At 41.6% G+C, this 6,000-nt stretch overlaps 1 pseudogene; it reads right to left on the bottom strand.

Moving 5' to 3' along the window:
- Window positions 1-237: 237 nt before the first annotated feature.
- Window positions 238-6,000, bottom strand: part of LOC110127903 (protein SET-like) — a 151,397-nt pseudogene continuing 145,634 nt past the window's right edge.

Genomic DNA, 6,000 nt, shown 5'->3' with positions numbered 1-6,000 from the left:
AACAGGAAGGGATTAAAAAAAAAAGAATGGATTTGGAACTGAAAGGGGTAGAGATTCTTTTCCCACTGAATTCTGCTCAAGGTATTTCCCCCCCAGATAAGTTGTGAACCATGGTATAAAGGAGAAAAGAGACCTCAAAAACAGGGTGACTGAGCACAAGAGGAGAAAAGAAAAAGACTGTAACTTGCTTCCAGGGACTGGAGAAAATTTAAAAGGTTAGAATCCATCACTGTTCCGTTAGTCATCTTCTCCTTCATCTTCCTCTCTTTCCACCCCCTCATCATCATCTTATCTTCTTCACCTTCATCCTTATCCCCTTCTTCATCAATATCTTCCAAACCTTCTTCCTCTTCATCATCGTTGCCATCTTCTCTTTCCACTTCCTCATCATCCATGTCAGGAACCAAGTAGTACTGTAGTGGATTTGGCCAAATATCATCTCTGATGACCTCTCCTAACTCATCTGCACCTGCATCAGAATGATCAGTAAACCAGGTGAAGAAGCTTTCTGGTTCCTCATGCTGTCTATTCCTGCTCACTTTATTCTGTCTTTGACTTGATCGTTTCATCAAATCCTTTCCAGATTTCCATCTGATTTCAGTGGACTTTGAAGATGGTTCACCACTCTCATTCAGATGAAATTCTTTGAAGAGAATTTTATTTTTGAAGTAAGGGTTTTCATCAAAATAAAAATTTATTCTGTAACCTGATCTAATATCTATCTATCTATCTATCAAATTCTATCACTTCAACTCTTGTCAAATAATGCAGCACCTATTCATCCCCCTCCTCAAGCAATGCAGACACTTGTGGATGGTTAAAAATTGTTGTTACCCCCAAATCTGGGGTTTTGACAATCAATTCCAACCTCTTCTGAAAAAATGGTTGGCAGAGTTTGTTATATTTCTATTCTACTTTCAAAATCTCACTGGCTTGTTCATTAAGTCTGTCTTATTTCATTTTGTACTTCATCAATATATACAATTGCTTCTTGCTGTTCTTTTTCTTCCTTTGGCAAGTTTGAAGAAGCAAAGGCCTTGCCTGACCTGGAGGCAGGAGTCAGCCTCGCTTTCTTCGGTTTCTTTGCTTGGGGTGTAAGTGAAGACTGGAGTTTGGGGCCATCCTGGGGAAAAAAAGCCAAGAATCCTCCCAGGGAAAGAGAAAGGTATTGCAAGCTCAGAGAACTCTAAACATTATTTTTTGTTTCAGGAAAATGTCAGCATTTTTGTTTTCTTGCCTAAGCATTTGCTCCCAGGAGATGGAAAGTGGAAGACAGACCACACATAAAGGTGGCTTAATATTGTCCTCACCCAGCATAGGAGGACGGGCTGGGAACAGGAGTAAAGATCAGCTTGGACAAGCACAGCACTATTTGGCAGGCCCACTGGTGTCTTGTATATAGGGCTGACTAACTCTAAATAAACAAGCATTTTAGGAATGAGCTGTCAGATCATGATGACTGCCAGGAGCCTGGGACCAGATCATACCTTGTGGGTAGAGGTGGATTTTCCCAGGATGGGAAAGGATATTGTCCCTGGCAGGGTTGTGGGAAAAAATTAGTCCCAGGTTGGGACATAAGATGGGGCTTAAATAAAGGGTAGGAGGAGTTGAGAGTAATGTGCTCTTCTTTATTCTCTTTCATTCTGGAGCTGGTAGGGCAATAGATGGACATCAGTTCTAGGTGAAATGTTTGTGGGAATTAGGCAAGAACTCAGGAACAGATTCTGGCTTGAATAGCCAATTCTAAAATTGGCTATTATTATTATTATTCTAGATAATCCTGAAAAAAATCACTTATGGCAAATCAGCAACTTCTTTGCAGACCAAGGTGGGCCAAGTCCCCAACATAGGACAGCTATTTCTTCAAAGAGAGAAAGTTTGACAAATAAAGCAGTGACAGAGGTTGAAGACATCTGGGAAAATGAAGAGAGTGGAGAAGAATCACACCAAGGATATGAACAAGCATTTAGTGAACCCTCACTGAATGCACACTGTCTCATTCACTGTGCTAGGCCATAGCTTTAAACACAAAAGATTTCTGGTCTGTGAGATGCTTACAGTCTGAGAGGCAGAGGGGGAACTAGGGCTAAATAGGAGAACAGCATATTCGCACCTCCTTTCTCACCTAGGAATAGATACCAGTTATTGAAAGTGGAATTTCACATAATGTTGAACTGTTATTCCCTTCTCTTGCTTTCTTTATATTTCTATCTCTGGACAAGAGCTTATGGTTGAATTCTTACTCAGTTAAATGTGGATGTTGAGTACTATACTCACATTATTTCACTGAATATTTTAAACAATCTGACAAGGTAGGTGGTAGCTATTATCTTCCTCATATTATACCTAGAGAAACAGGATAGTGAGATTGAGAGATTGATCCAAAGTCATGTAGATGCAAATAGGGTATCTGGCATTTAGATTCAGAGAGAAGGGTAAGGTAAAATCAATGAAGCAGCACAAATTCTAGGCCTCTTTGCTGGTATCCAGGCCATAATTCATTTGCAGAGTTTCACGACCTCCTGTTGTAAAACCCACCAATTGGTTGTACAGTCTAAATTCTCTTGCCTGTTCACTCTTGTTCATCCTCTGCTATAGACTGAGCTTTGGTGTTTGCCCCAGATTCACATGTTTAAGCTTATTCTCCAGTGTGACAGTGTTAAGAAGTGAGGTTTCTGAGAGATGATTAAATTAGCAGGGCAGAGCCCTCATGAATGGGGTTAGAGCCCACACAAGAAATCCCAGAGAGTTACCTTGGATCTTCTACCATGTGACGAAATAGCCAGAAGTCAGCCTTCTATGAACCAGGAAGACGTGTGTGCTGGGGTAAGTCACTTCATTCGTGTTTGACTCTTTGCGACCCTATGGACTGTAGTCCGCCAGGCTCTTCTGTCCATGGGATTCTTCAGGCAAGAATACTGGGATGAGTTGCCATGCCCTCCTCCAGGGGATCTTCCCGACCCATGGATCAAACCTGTCTCTTATGTCTCCTGCATTGGTGGGTTCTTTACCACTAGTGCCACCTGGGATGGACCCCACTAAACAAGGAAACTTCTGGTGCCTTGAACTTGGACTTCTCAGTCTTCAGAACTGTGAGAAATAAATTTCCGTTCTTTATAAGTCTTGTAATATTTTGGTATTGCAGCCCAAACAGACTAAGATACCCTTTAAATGGCTGCCAGTTCATATTGAATTTCTTACTATCCTAAAGCATGGTTGTCTTCTCATATCTCTTTGACTTTGCATCTCCTTTCCTTTTTGCCCACAGTACTCTTTCTCCTTCTATAATTGATAAAAAGCACCTTATAAAAAGCCAGGTCAGTGTCAAGTCTTCCAGAAAAAAAGCTTAGCACAGTGTTCAAAAGCATGACCCAGGCTTCTGCCACTTAGCATCTGTGGGAATTCGCTAAGCTTTAGTCAGTGCTCTCATTTTTAAAATGGAGCCAGCAGAACTGTCTGCAACATCAGTCAGTTCAGTTGCTCAGTCGTGTCCGACTCTGTGACCCCATGAATCACAGCACTCCAGGCTTCCCTGTCCATCACCAACTCCCGGAATCTACACAAACCCATGCCCATCGAGTCGGTGATGCCATCCAGCCATCTCATCCTCTGTCGTCCCCTTCTCCTCCTGCCCCCAACCCCTCCCAGCATCAGGGTCTTTTCCAGTGAGTCAACTCTTCGCATGAGGTGGCCAAAGTACTGGAGTTTCAGCTTCAGCATCAGTCCTTCCAATGAACACCCAGGACTGATCTCCTTTAGGATTAACTGGTTGGATCTTCTTGCAGTCCAAGGGACTCTCAAGAGTCTTCTGTAACACCATAGTTCAAAAGCATCAATTTTTCAGTGCTCAGCTTTCTTCACAGTCCAACTCTCACATCCATACATGACCACTAGCAAAACCATAGCCTTGACCAGATGGACCTTTGTTGCCAAAATAATGTCTCTGCTTTTTAATGTGCTATCTAGGGTGGTCATAACTTTCCTTCCAAGGAGTAAGCATCTTTTAATTTCATGGCTGCAGTCACCATCTGCAGTGATTTTGGAGCCCAAATAAAGGAAGTCTGACATTGTTTCCACTGTCTCCCCATCTATTTCCCATGAAGTGTTGGGACCAGATGCCATGATCTTAGTTTTCTGAATGTTAAGCTTTAAGCCAACTTTTTCACTTTCCTCTTTCACCTTCATCAAGAGGCTCTTTAGTTCCTCTTCTCTTTCTGCCATAAGGGTGGTGTCATCTGCATATCTGAGGTTATTGACATTTCTCCCGGCAATCTTGATTCCAGCTTGTGCTTCTTCCAGCCCAGCATTTCTCATGATGTACTCTGCATATAAGATAAATAAGCTGGGTGACAATATACAGCCTTGATGTACTCCTTTTCCTATTTGGAACCAGTCTGTTGTTCCATGTCCAGTTCTAACTGTTGCTTCCTGACCCACATACAGGTTTCTCAAGAGGCAGGTCAGGTGGTCTGGTATTCCCATCTCTTTCAGAATTTTCCACAGTTTATTGTGATCCACACAGTCGTAGGCTTTGACATAATCAATAAAGCAGAAATAGATGTTTTTCTGGAACTCTCTTGCTTTTTCAATGATCCAGTGGATATTGACAATTTGATCTCTGGTTCCTCTGCCTTTTCTAAAACCAACTTGAACATCTGGAAGTTCACGGTTCACGTATTGCTGAAGCCTGGCTTGGAGAATTTTGAGCACAACTTTACTAGCGTGTGAGATGAGTGAAATTATGCGGTAGTTTGAGCATTCTTTGTGATTGCCTTTCTTAGGGATTGGAATGAAAACTGACCTCTTCCAGTCCTGTGGCCACTGCTGAGTTTTCCAAATTTCCTGGCATATTGAGTGCAGCACTTTCACAGCATCATAGGGTTATTTAAAGTATTAATTACAGATGGCTAACAAACATATGAAAAGATGCTCAACATCACTCATTATCAGAGAAATGCAAATCAAAATCACAAGGAGGTACCACTACATGCCAGTCAGAATGGCTGCTATCCAAAAGTCTACAAGCAATAAATGCTGGAGAGAGTGTGGAGAAAAGGGAACCCTCTTACACTGTTGGTGGAAATGCAAACTAGTACAGCCACTATGGAGAACAGTGTGGAGATTCCTTAAAAAACTGGAAATAGAACTGCCATATGACCCAGCAATCCCACTGCTGGGCATACACACCGAGGAAACCAGATCTGAAAGAGACACATGTACCCCAGTGTTCATCACAGCACTGTTTATGATTGCCAGGACATGGAAGCAACCTATATGCCCATCAGCAGATGAATGGATAAGAAAGCTGTGGTACATATACACAATGGAATATTACATTTGAATATTACATTTGAATCAGTTCTAATGAGATGGATGAAACTGGAGCCCATATACAGAGTGAAGTAAGCCAGAAAGATAAACACCAATACAGTAATACAGTATACTAATGCATATATATGGAATTTAAAAAGATGGTAACGATAACCCTATATGCAGGACAGAAAAAGAGACACATGTATAGGACAGACTTTTGGACTCTTTGGGAGAAGGCGAGTGGGATGATCTGAGATAATAGAATTGAAACAAGTATATTATCAAATGTGAAACAGATTGCCAGCCCAGGTTGGATGCATGAGACAAGTGCTCAGGGCTGGTGCACTGGGAAGATCCAGAGGGATGGGATGGAGAGGGAAGTAGAAGGGGGGATCGGGATGGGGAACACATGTAAATCCATGGTTGATTCATGTCAGTGTATGGCAAAACCCACTACAATATTCTAAAGTAATTAGCCTCCAACTAATAAAAATAAATGAAAAAAAATTAAGTATTAATTATAAAGGGCTTGGACCTAATGAAACTTAAAAGCTTTTGCACAACAAAGGAATCTATAAGCAAGGTGAAAAGACAGTCCTCAGATTGGGAGAAAATAATAGCAAACGAAGCAACAGACAAAGGATTAATCTCAAAAATATACAAGCAACTCCTCCAGCTCAACTCCAG

The sequence above is a fragment of the Odocoileus virginianus genome, chromosome 21, assembly GCF_023699985.2.
Source record: "Odocoileus virginianus isolate 20LAN1187 ecotype Illinois chromosome 21, Ovbor_1.2, whole genome shotgun sequence".
Taxonomy (NCBI): domain Eukaryota; kingdom Metazoa; phylum Chordata; class Mammalia; order Artiodactyla; family Cervidae; genus Odocoileus; species Odocoileus virginianus.
This window is presented reverse-complemented; position numbering and strand designations above follow the sequence as displayed.